The 13,277-nt window shown below is 43.3% G+C and overlaps 1 protein-coding gene across 2 annotated transcripts in view; it reads left to right on the plus strand.

The window, feature by feature from the left end:
- The first annotated feature begins 3,194 nt into the window (after positions 1-3,194).
- LOC124605256 (cytochrome P450 4g15-like) overlaps positions 3,195-13,277 on the plus strand; it is a 162,300-nt gene continuing 152,217 nt past the window's right edge. Inside the window, exon 1 of one of the 2 annotated variants that reach the window (XM_047136815.1) lies at positions 3,195-3,279. The gene's annotated coding sequence lies outside the window, so the exon portion shown is untranslated. Of the gene's footprint in view, positions 3,301-13,277 lie in introns of both variants that reach the window. The other variant, XM_047136816.1, reaches the window with a different exon arrangement.

A 13,277-nucleotide genomic window follows, 5' to 3' on the forward strand; every position in this document is an offset into this window, starting at 1 on the left:
TTCATTGTGTTTGTTATTACGACTAATCATACCTTTTTTCCTCAGCTTTTTTTTCATGAATTTGATAATTAAACATGGCTTACTTTGTGTGGGGATGTCTGTTAGTGAATGATCGCTTATTAAACGCACCAATCAGTGTAATACGTTTGGTTTGCTATCAGAGTAGAACCTGCATTTAAAACTTCACTTTTCACAAAACTAAGGCCGATAACTTTTAGGCGTAAATCACGTCCCAAAATTATACTCGCCAACAGACAATCCCGGTTGAGGAGCCTAGCTAAAAGAAATTAATCATTAGTTAACATGGTGGTAATATCTGACAAATTGCTTTCAACTTTCAGTATTTAAAAATATTTTTACATAATTTTTCAAGTACGTGATTTTCTTGCTTTAATTGAAGACTCACTTATCCAAAGATAATTTTAATTTAATTCAGACTTTCATTTGAGTTCAAACATTTTAAAATCCAGAGTAATATAAAATTAAATACTAATTTCAAAACACAATAATAATAAATAATAATAAAAAGCCTCCATTAAAGATGTTACGCACAGGTCACGCAACTCCCGTAATGTCATGATTTGTGCAAGTGGAGCTGATGCCCAATGGCATCTTGGATGTGTTCTATGGAGTTCAGATCCGGTGAATTTGGTGGCAAAGACATCAATGTGAGTTCACTATCATGCTCCCCAAACCAGCGTAGCACGATTATGGTCTTATAACCTGGGCAGTTATCCTGCTGGAATATACCATCGCCGTCGGCGAAGACACCAAGCATGAAGGGACGTAGGTGTTCTACAGTAATGTTCATGCTGTCTATGGCTGTCGTGGTGTCTTTGATTACTACAAGTCCCCTGGAAGCACTGATGAATAAACCCCAAAGCAAACTACTGTCCCAACCACCCAGCGTCCAGTGCATATTCCGAGTAGCTGTTCGCCTGAATGACGGTGTATCCGACCAAGGCCATCGACCAGATGCAACCTGGCATAATGTCTGAAAGGCACAATGTTGATTTTATTATTTATACTGCTTACGTAGTTTGTTCAATATGAGCACCAGAGATGTTAACGAGAACTGTACAGCGTCAAATTTGCACCTGATGGCCAAAATTGGGACTAATTTTTTTTCCAGCGTAAATCGGTTGCACACGCATTAGCATATCTACCAAGTTTCGCTGCCATACTATAATTACAGCCCACACTTGACCTCCGTTAGTAGCTGCACTTTAAATATAACCACTGGTAACAGTATCCGTACTTTCAAACCGTTTACTATGTGACCGTGCGGTTCTAGGCGCTTCAGTTCGGAACCACGCGGCTGCTACGGTCGGAGGTTCGAATCCTGCCTCGGGCGTGGCTGTGTGTGATGTTCTGAGGTTAGTTAGGTTTAAGTAGTTCTAAGTCTAGGGGACTGATGACCTCAGACATTAAGTCCCATAGTGCTTAGAGCCGTTTTTTGAACTGTGGACTTGTACCACTCATCTGTTTGTTTGCACTGGTCGCTATGACCGAAACTTTAATACTACACGTATTTCCCATGTTTTTATATATTTATTTTTATTAATGCCAATGAGGAATAATTGTTGCCACTACGAATGTGAATCGAAATACGTCAAAGGAGGAAATGTCATTTTTAATGGGTGATCACCAGAAATGTCCAATTACAGTTACCATAGTAGTAAGAGTCGCTTTATGTGCTAAAAGATTTGAGGCTCTGTGTAATAAAAAATGAAATGATCGTGTGGCGTTATTGACTGGAAGATCCCCTCTGGGATTGTTCGGCCACTTTTTTTATTTGACGCCACTTCGGCGACTTGAGCGTCAATAAAGAAATGATATTGAGGCCAACACAACAAGGGAAGAAGTCTCCGACCCAACCAGGAATCGAACCCAGGCCAGCTGTATAATCATGAACCACGCTGACCACCTAGATACGGCGGCGGTAAGAAAGTGGTATTCTCGTACGACTCATTTATACGGCTGCATGGCAATATATTTTTTAAACAAGTGCGAGATGAGTTTGGTAGTATGGTAGCGTGCTGTTAATCAATCTGTGGAATCTATACATGTTTCGATCAGTGTCCATCGGCAGGTAAGATTTTCATGTGACAGTCTGAGTAATTTCCTCCAGGTTATACAGCTCTCCGAACCACAGTGCTTGTTTTAAAATAGCTACAATAGAAAACTATCGCTAATATCAAAGACGAGCAGAAAATGAATGTGTAATTAATATTTTAGTTTTCCTAATGATAAACGAAAATAACATGTGGCACAAGGCAGTAAAAACTGGAGAATTTCATCCCTAACGTGTTTTAATGTATGATAAATTGCTCCAAATTCAATGTTTTATGCAAACTTGCGAAATGCTCATGCATTTATGTCTTCACAACTTTAAGGCGAGTTGATTCCAGATACCTAATACAGATTGTTTGGATGCCTATGGCTCGCGCCTGTACAATCCACAAACTGAATCTATCTGTGTTAGCAGTGTAATGACATTCAAAACCTGCAGAGCGCGTAAGGGCAAACCTTACGCTTTACCATTGTCACTTGACTCTGGAGGCATGTGAGTGAACACCAACCAATCTGTTCTGTGCATCTGATCTTTCACCTCACAGACATTCATTCCTACCCTATGTTTCAAACCGTTGATATGAATCAGAGCAGTTAACAAACTACAGTTCATCACCTCGAACACTAAACGAACAGACTTCCGTCCCCTGTGATGCCACAATATTACAAACAAGTCGTTAAGACCGTTCCCCACGAAAGGCAAGGACAAGGATTAGTGTCATAGACCAGCACACAGTTATATCAGTTAGTTTTTCACATCGACGTACCCTTCGCTATAGGGTAAAATATTCTTACAGTTCCTTACAAGGAAAACAAGCTACTGCTTTCTCGGCCGAAACGTGAAGATATGTGAATGTAATGAGTTCCTGTAGTCAGGTAAGCTTTAAAACAGTGTTATGAGTGTTCCACCAACGGCTGTGGCAGATGAGTTACTGACCGTGTCTTGCAATGAATGGAAAATGCGACCTTCAGGAATCGGGACATGAGGGGAAAATCACTGCTAGTCGCGATTGGTTGTCTTGTGCCAACTCAGAACGCATGAGAGCGGTTTGCATTAATTACGACGCTTCACAAAGCACAGTGTCGTGCTCCCATTGTGTGGACTGCTCAGTTTCCCAACACGCCGATTTAAATAAGCAGCCCCTAAGGCGCGCCGCTTTGCCAGTCGGTTCGCGATTCGCGTGGTGGTGGCCAGCGTAGCAGCAGGTGAGCTACCAGGGCTGCGAGTTACGTCTCTCTCTCCATGTTTACACCATAGTTTTCACAGTCATGTGCTTCTACGCTTGTTTCCTACGCTGTTAGTTTTACTTATACCGGTACCAATTCACGCGTTGTGTAACCCAATGGACCTTCGGCTCTTTCTACCTGTGATTCTAGAATGAAACACATCTAAGGGAAGTGAAAATGTCACCAGGATTTCATCCGCCGTGATTGAGCGCCGCGGCTGTGTATTATGAAGTGATGAAATATAGTAGTAACCATCATAGTTTTGCACTCTGTTTTGGTACTACGTGTTTTGAGCTTTTGCTCAATCTCGGCTACATAGGTTTAGTGGGAAGCTTTGTTAAGGTGCGTACGTTCTTCACCAGATCGGATAGATCGTAGAGGACGAGAAGGTACAAAGTAGAGCAGTTCAGTTGTGACTTGTTTGTTTACTCCGGAATCTGCAATTACATGCACAGGGTGTATCATAATAAATGGCGATATCTGACGCAGGTGAAACTGTATAACAGAAGCAAGAATGTTTTAGTAAACACGGGCCAGCAAACGAACTGTTTACGGGATAACTGCGAATGCGTGTTTGCGAGTCGCCTCTGGGTTAGTATGAAATACCGGGCTACTATAAATGATGCATTCTTTTTAAAAGCTCTATGTTTTCCGAAGTAGTGCGTGTGCAAATATTATTGCTGTGTAAATAGAACCGTAATATCACCAAGTTTACAATTTGCACTCAACAAATGTTCTATGATTGCCCTTCTGTTCATATGGCACACGTCCATACCTTACTTAGCAACATTCTGGCAATGTATAGGTTGACTCTTTCATTGAAGATTACAGCAACCAGCCACATATTAAAATGCTACTTATTTATTTAAATAGCGCCGTTATCGGTTTCGAACCGACGGGTTGGTCTTCAGACGGCTAGTTCACGTTTCACATTAGATTTCGCCTTTTGTTTCCCCAACTGACGAAATTTCCTTGAGATGGTGATGCCCTATAACCAAAACAAGAAGTGAGACAACGTCTTTTTAACTGTAACTGTGCCTCACAACGATTTTAAGTGATGTAAACAAATTATTATTATTAAAGGGAAGATGTTTCGGTCACTTACGATGAAGAATCCGCGCCATTATGTTCCAATGCAGGCTGCTTATCATCTTGCAGCACCGAAAACAGTGTAAAACGTTTTTTTGGGGGGCGGTATAAATGTCAATGGTCGTCACAGCAGCATTGGAGAGTCCTATGAGCTGTTCCTGAGTTCTTGGCAATGGGTGCGAGTAAACACAGTTCTTTATGTACCCCCAGGGTAAAAAGTCACAAGGTGTTAGATCATGCAAAACGGAAAGAGCTACATCTTCATTACCATCCCCAATCCAGCGAAGCGGAAGTTTGATGTTTAGGTAGTATAATACAATAAAATAATAGAATAGATGATAATAAAATGTTGAAATGCGTGGCTTTTTGAAATGTATTGAATTAATGAGATTAATTTTTCGGCGTGAATGACAAGCACAATAAGCTGAGCTATGCCTGGAAATAAGTTCGTATTAGTTCATATTATTTTGCAGGGGGGAAGTAGTTTCTTTCTCCACTGTAGATTTGTGCTTACCCTTCTTTATAATGCTACGTTTGGTCGCCGTGTTCACCTTCGAAGTCTTGACCGTGTTCCCATTGAGCTTATCGGACCTTCGTAATTTTCCAAAGTACACAGGTGGGCTTCAGTTCTTGTAATTATCGTACTATTTGAAGTAACATATCACGCGACCTTTCTGTTAATAAAACAATACTGTATTTTTCTAAACGGTGCACATATTAAATACATACTCCTCACTTATTCATAGTGACTCCAAAATGGCGGCTACAATTACGCGCTTAAAATGGCGTGCTTCTCACTCGTTCACTAGTTGAGCGCGAATCCTTCCTTCCTCCTACTGGTACAAGAAAAACTCCTCTGTTTTTTAACAACTGAAAATCAAAAATACCTGACGGTAGGCAGAGGCTCTAAGATGGGCTACCGCTTCATCTTTTCTCTTTGCCTTTAAAGAAGACGAAAACATAAAAGAAATGCAAAAGGTTTATCACAGTAGCGACGTACATCGATGCTCCATTCACGTCCAGAAAAAAAAGAACACCTTGAAAGACTGTAGATAGGACGTTCACATTCACAGGAAAATTCTGCAGAAATGATTAGTATTTCAGCCACCTCAGTTCAGCATGTCTCCTGTTGCCTAGAAGGCTCAGGGTCCGCCTTGGGTCCTGATAACATGTTCCATGCGTTATGGCGTCGACGCGTATAAGGCGCAAATGGCATCCTGTGATATAGCCATCCATGCTGCATTCACCTGGTTCCAGAGTTCATCTGTGGCGGTTGGCATTGGTCACAGCGCTGCACCCGTCGTTTCACCATATCTCACACATTTTCGGTTGGCGACAAATCTGGTGATCTGGCGGGTCAGGGCAAAAGGCTGACATGCTATGACACCAAGAAGGAACGTGTTCGTTCAGCAACATGTGGTCGTGGTCGTACATTGTCTTGCTGAAAACTGGCGTACGGGGTGTTGTGCAAGAAGGGTATGGCTACGGGTCGCAGCATGTCATTCACGTAGGTCACACTGGTCACAGTGCCCCGAACACATACCAACTGTGATTTGTGGTTGTACCTAGTAACACCCTACACCATAAGGCCTTGAGTTGGCGCTGTATGCATTGTGCGAACGCAGTCACTGAGTTGCCGCTCATTCTGTCTGCGGCTAACCAAAATGCAGCCATCATAAACAGAACCTGGATTCATCCTAAAAAACTATCTGATGCAGTTCCTCTCCCCAGTGACGTGGTTCCATACGCCACTACTGTCATGCATGTTTCTGCACATTCATCAAAGGGAGGCGGAGAAGTGGACGACGCGCACCTGACCTACGCCGTAACAAACGGCGACGGACTGTCACCCTGGATAGTGTACCATGTGTTACACTGTTCCACTATAGCCGCGGAGGACGCAGATCTGTCCAGTAATGCCATTCGTGTGAGGTGTCGATCTTCTCAGGGGATGGTCTGGGTGGTGCGAACTGACCCATCTCGTCGTGTTCTACGGCCTTCCCGTGAACCATTCTGCACACCCCCTTTGCAATGCCGAAACACTTCGTCCCACACGAGCAGCAATTTCCCGGATGAATGCATTACATTCTCTCATGCCAGTAATGCACCCTCTTTCAGACTCTGATTTGACGGTACGGTTCGCGCGTTAGTCTGCAAATCATCCTGCGCATCTGCTCAAGCCACACTGCCAAACCTTCGGTTTACAGTAACAACGAGAGCCGCAGGCACATGTTACCGTTGAGTGATCTTGCGCGCGATATCGATTTTGACCTTGAACCCGCCGGCTGACTTGGCTCGAATGCTCATCATTTCTTCAGAACATACTAATGTATATGTCCTGTGAATATGAACGTCCCATCTCTAGTCGTTCAAGGTATTCAGTTTTTTCTGAACATGAGTATACAACATCTCAGCCCTTCAGTTTTCTCACAGAAGAAAAAGGCCCGTACAGCTTCGTAAATGATGTTGCACAGAAAACATGAATCTTCGGCGAGCCTCATTAAAGCGCCACGATTTCATCAAGATGTTGAGTGGCCCTCACTCTCTCACTGTGAAGATTAGTATTTCCAGGTAAATGGAAAATTACTTCGTCGCTGAACATCAGCTTGAAGACGAAATGTTCATCTTCAAGTGTTTCCTGCATTGTGATGCAGAACTGATCGCTCCGGCCATGATCTTCCGGTTTTAATTGTGCGGGCACTGTAGACGGTAAGGTTTGAAACGTAACCGACGGCTCAAAATTTTCCACACAGTTTGCTGCGATATTCCAAATACTTGGCTTGCTCTGACCGTTGATATTTTTATTTTTTTTTTTATTTTTTGCAGCACTCGAAACTTCCCCTCACGCTCTCCACGCTTGCATCTGCATCTGGCACATATTCTTATGCTTACACAGACAACACAATCATTGTCCCTAAATTGTCGACACCAACGCACAGTTTACATGGCTGTTCTTTGCCATATTTCCTTCTGAATGCACGCTGCGTTGTTGCAACAGAGAAACAACTAGATTATTCCAAAACACACAAAAACTCTTTCCTTGCTTTGTCGCCATTTTGTCAATGCGCTGCACTCGTAACGCCAATTTCCGGAAGCAATGCTAACTCGGCGAGTTTACAGTGCATCGTTCATATCTGTACAAGTAATACTCTGGAAAACATAAAACTTTAAAAACGAATGAATCATTTATAGTAGCCCAGCATTGCCACAGTCAAACCCAAATTTATTTGAAATTCTATTACGTTTCCATGTAACTGGACTCAGATTTCACCCACTTTAAGCCCATGTGTCATGAACTACGCAAATATGCTGTTGGTCACTCGGGAATTACTCCACCTGTAATGTACAAATGCAATAAATCGCCTAGCAACGGACGCCATTTTCTTTATATAACGCATCGGAATTAATTTCTGCGCATGTTGAAGCAGTAAAGGTATAAGGAAAGGGCGCCAGCATGTTATTTATAACTGATCGGTTAATATTGCTGTTTTTATACCGTCTTATGTGCGATTTAGACTCTTCATTTTTATTTTATTACTACTACAATTTTAGATACACATTTACACTGTAAATGCCTCACTTATACGCAAATAATGTATGTTACGGCCGAAGCCCGAAATCGGCTAAAGCGGGAACTGGCCAATGTCGCTTTAAATTGGCCGGCCTATTTCCGATCTATTCCTGATTTCGGGATTCGGCCGGCCAGTTCGCAAAGGAGTTGGAACAAATCGGCCAAACTTCGAAAAAAGAATCAAAATAGATCTGGCTGAACAATTTTAAATTGTACAAGTCAGGAAATAGCCAACATCGCTGTAAATTGACCGGCCATTGTCCGATCTTCCCTTGAGTTCGGGATCTGGCCGGCCAGTTTGCGAAGTGACGTAGACAGATCGGCCACAATCGGAAGAAAAACGAAGAGTGGATGAATAAGAATAATTTCATTGTGTTTGTAATCTATATTATCAGTCTCACTTATAAAAAACATAAACTTTATACAATCGATTCACTTTATAAATCTTTTTAATTCAACCGGTATTCACTTATTACAACAAGTTAAGCTTTTATGACATTTGGAATTATACAATATTTTGTTACGCCTGCATTGGAGCCATTTGTGGCACGTTTAGTAGAGCAGTTGCATCGGTTTTATCCTTGGCCACTGGTCAGTGACTGTAAAGTCGATATGGTTCGTAATGATTTTTCTTCTTTGCCCACGGATTCCGGCGTGAGAAGTTCCTCGTGTAGAACAGGGAACTCGTTTCGGGGATACAGTTGCTTGAGAACACCATATTTTTCCCCAGACCGTAGAAAGTGCCTTCGACGTTCAAGACAACGGCAAGAACTCTTCTGGGATCTCTGCGACCTCTTCAACATCTGGTATACGGATGCGAACATTGTCTCCAACTGTTGCAGGTGGGAATTTTGCATCTGAATTTTGAAGCATCTTTGCACCTTGTACTTACAAATTGTCGTGAGCTCCTGCATTCTTCTTCCTGATTTCTAGTTTGTTACAACATAGTCTGCAAATAATTTTCATTCCATACCATTACCCTGCTTTATTACTTCTTCCACAAATTACGTGCACGTCTTTACCGCAGGATACACACTGAAGAGTCGAAGAAACTGTCACATGTATCTAATATCGTGTAAGGCCCCAGCGAGCACGCAACAGTGCCGTAACACGACGTGGCATGGACTCTTACGTAATGCTGGAGGGAATTGACACCATGTCTGGGAAGTTTGGTGGCCAGCGGAAGGGTTTAAACTCACAAGAGTGTTCGTGGGCCAACAGTACCAATTCTGGACATGTAGGGTGCCACATAGTCCTGCTGGAACTGCCCAAGTCCGTCGGAACGTACAATGGTCATGAATGGATGCAGGTGGTCAGACAGCACGTGTCACCTGTCAGGACCGTATCTATACGCATCAGAGGTCCCATATTGCTTCAACTGCACACGCCCCACACCATTACAGAGACTCCACCAGCTTGAACATTCCCCTGCTGACATGCAGGTCCTCCACCAGCTTGAACAATCCCCTGCTGACACTGCATCGACGGATTCGTGAGTTTGTCTCCACACCCATACACGTTCATCCGCTCGATACAATTTGAAACGAGATTCGTACGACCAGGCAACATGTTCCCAGTCATCAACAGTCCAATGGTGGTGTCGACGAGTCCAGGCTAGGCGTAAAGCTTCGTGTCGTGCAGTCATCAAGGGTACACGAGTGGGCCTTCGGCTCCGAAAGCCCATATCGATGATGTTTAGTGGAATGGTTCGCACGCTGACACGCAGTGATGCCGGAGATTTGATGTTTTAGCGGATTTCTGATATTCACGGCACACTTCTGAAATACGGGAAAATCCCCACTTCATCGCTACCTCGGAAATGTCTCATCGCTCGTGCGCCGACCTAACATTACATTCAAACTCACTTAAATCCTGATAACCTGCCTTTATAGCAGTAGCAATCGATCTAACAACTGCACCAGACACTTTTCTTATATACGTAGGCGTTTCCGACCGCAGCGCCGTATTCTGCCTGTTTACATATCTCTGAGTTTGAATACGCATGCCTAACTAGCTTCTTTGGCGCTTCAGTGTACAACAATGACTTGCACTACAACTAACGACACAGAATATTTTCGCCTTGTTATTGTCAAGTAACTGGTCTCGACTTTCCTTTGGTTCTACCTCCACGGCGGCAGTTTCATGGTTGGAAGTAGTCCCCACAGTTGTAGCATCTTCCATTTCTTGTCCGACTTTCTCAAGGTCTTCCTCTGTCACTAGGTTATGAAGAATTTCTTTAGGCAGATTTGAAGTACTCAGCCCCACTTTTGCTTTACAGCCGAACGCTGGCTTGTATCGCGACTGCTGAATTCCTTGATGAAAAGAACGGTTTATGAATTGGATGAATCGAAGACTCTCAGCCCATGTGCTGAGTTATTTGTCTGCATCCATTTCATTATCATACTCTTTACATCGTATCTGGCCCGTTCAGTGAAACCTTGGCTTTGGCTGTGTCTGGATTTTTCATGTATCAATTTCAGTTAAGGCCACATATTATTTAGCTCATTTATAATTTGGTTCGAAAACTCTCTACCATTATCCGGCTGCAGCACACTTGGAGCACCTACAGTGGTAAAGATGTCAAGCAAATGGCAAGCAACTTCTGCGCTCTTTTGCTTTTCAGGAGTCGCAGTAGTGTAAACATGGTTAAGTGATCTTGTGTAGAGTATTGAGTATGAACTTCCCGTCAGGGCTACTTTGCATGTCTATCAGCTCTACCTAGCACCTTGAGTTAAATTCTTTAAATATTAGAGGTCTGGAAACTAAACCTTTGTTTGGATTAGGCAGTTTAGTCTGACAAGGTTTGCAAAAGCGAAGACACAAAGTAATGACATCTTTGGTGACATTTATGTACTTAAACTGCAGTTCCTTTTCCATCCGTATCTGACCTCCATATCCAATTTTCTAGTGAGTGTCGTGCAGGATTTCGAACAGTTCTACGGTATGAACATAGTACAAAATAGCGTTGTTGTCTCCTGTTACTGGTGGAATAAGCTTCTCTTTTCCGCCGACTTCAATAACGTCACATTTGTTTAGTCGATGATAGTCAACACTCCCTTTTCTCTACTTTGCTTTGGCTTAACATCCTCTAAAAAAAAAAAAAAATCTGTCTCTTATGATTATTCCGGTACTATTTGCTTTTTCTTGCAGTAGCGTATTCAGAGATTCCAGGAACCTGCTTTTCACATCAAATGTCGTTTCCGCATTTGCATGTATCCCACTTTCATCGTGAATTTCGTTCCCGTGTGAAGTAGCCATGGGTTAGCCTACGAAAGAATGATACAAACAAGTGAAATCGAATTCCATTACGTGGGAGGACGACGGTTCAATCCCGCGTCCGGCCATCCTGATTTAGGTTTTCCGTGATTTCCCTAAATCGCTCCAGGCAAATACCGGGATGATTCCTTTCAAAGGTCACGGCCGACTTCCTTCCCCATCCTTCCCTAATCCGTTGAGACCGATGACCTCGCTGTCTGGTCTCCTTCCCAAAAACAACCCAACAACCCAACTTCATTACGTGTGATCAACCCGGGTCCCCACTACCAAATAATTTGTACCGGTATGTTCGATTAACGATTTAGGGTATGTCCATTAATTACGTGAGCTCAATTAGTCCGGCAATTCCCATTTAAAGGGGGTCAATTAAAATCTGAAAATTGTTCAAATAGCTCTAAGCACTGTGGGACTTAACTTCTGAGGTCATCAGTCCCCTAGAACTTAGAACTACTTAAACCTAACTAACCTAAGACATCACACACATCCATGCCCGAGGCAGGATTCGAACCTGAGACCGTAGCGGTCGCGCGGTTCCAGACTGTAGCGCCTAGAACCGCTCGGCGCTCGGCCACCACGGCCGGCAATTAAAATCTCACTTTAACTTTTTAATTCAGAAAACCCCATTATTAGAAAATATAGCTGTTTGTTTTATAAAATTAATCCCGAGCATAGAGAATATTAAAGTATGCACCAGTCTTTATGTAGACTGTGATCTGAGCTGAATGCGTTATACGCGCGTATGCCCGGGATTGCCTGATCTGGAAGGCGTGCTGCGCAAGAGCCACATTTCATTTAGGAAGTTCCCTCCCAAAGCGGCCGAATTCACTCATGTCAATTGAGAAAAAAGTCGTGATAATCTGCAACTCACAAATGTATGTTACTGTGTCGAAAATGAATTTGTACCTAAACTTTTATAGTGTGTGTGTTAATTGGCCTGCTAATAAGTCGAAATAAACGTCCCAGAGAGAGGCTAATCTTTTGTGAATGGGAGCTAAGCTCAAGTTCACTGGCAAGAATTTACTTAGAGATCTAATAAATTTAGAAACTGAGATAGTATGTAACGATAAGACTCGGAAGAGGTTACTTTCGTATTAAAGTGTTTTAATTAATGTTTGAAACAAACAAAAAACTTTTCAGTTTATGAGTATTTTCCGTTGTTTGTCAGTAAACTGTTTTATACAGATTACAATAGAGGAAGCACACGAATGCCGGTGGAGTGGGTGAGGAATTAAGGAAGATGGTGTCGCCGCCTAATTTGTATTTACTTACTTGAAGAAATTATTTTCAAAAAACCGTGATCGTAGAGAGCCATTTGGCAGCTGTCAAAACAGTTTAATTAAACTCGTTATAATGATAACGTAGTTATCCTTTTCTCATGGGCTTTCACAGAAAAACTGTAATACATGAAAGACAAGTTTTAAGTATGTTTAGTAAATCTTTCTATATAAAATGGCCAGGGTAGACCTCAGCCTGGAGGTTGCTGGAGGGAGATGGTACCACATTGGCACATACAAATGACCTACACTCCTGGAAATGGAAAAAAGAACACATTGACACCAGTGTGTCAGACCCACCATACTTGCTCCGGACACTGCGAGAGGGCTGTACAAGCAATGATCACACGCACGGCACAGCGGACACACCAGGAACCGCGGTGTTGGCCTTCGAATGGCGCTAGCTGCGCAGCATTTGTGCACCGCCGCCGTCAGTGTCAGCCAGTTTGCCGTGGCATACGGAGCTCCATCGCAGTCTTTAACACTGGTAGCATGCCGCGACAGCGTGGACGTGAACCGTATGTGCAGTTGACGGACTTTGAGCGAGGGCGTATAGTGGGCATGCGGGAGGCCGGGTGGACGTACCGCCGAATTGCTCAACACGTGGGGCGTGAGGTCTCCACAGTACATCGATGTTGTCGCCAGTGGTCGGCGGAAGGTGCACGTGCCCGTCGACCTGGGACCGGACCGCAGCGACGCACGGATGCACGCCAAGACCGTAGGATCCTACGCAGTGCCGTAGGGGACCGCACCGCCACTTCCCAGCA

This window comes from Schistocerca americana, chromosome 3, assembly GCF_021461395.2.
Source record: "Schistocerca americana isolate TAMUIC-IGC-003095 chromosome 3, iqSchAmer2.1, whole genome shotgun sequence".
Taxonomy (NCBI): domain Eukaryota; kingdom Metazoa; phylum Arthropoda; class Insecta; order Orthoptera; family Acrididae; genus Schistocerca; species Schistocerca americana.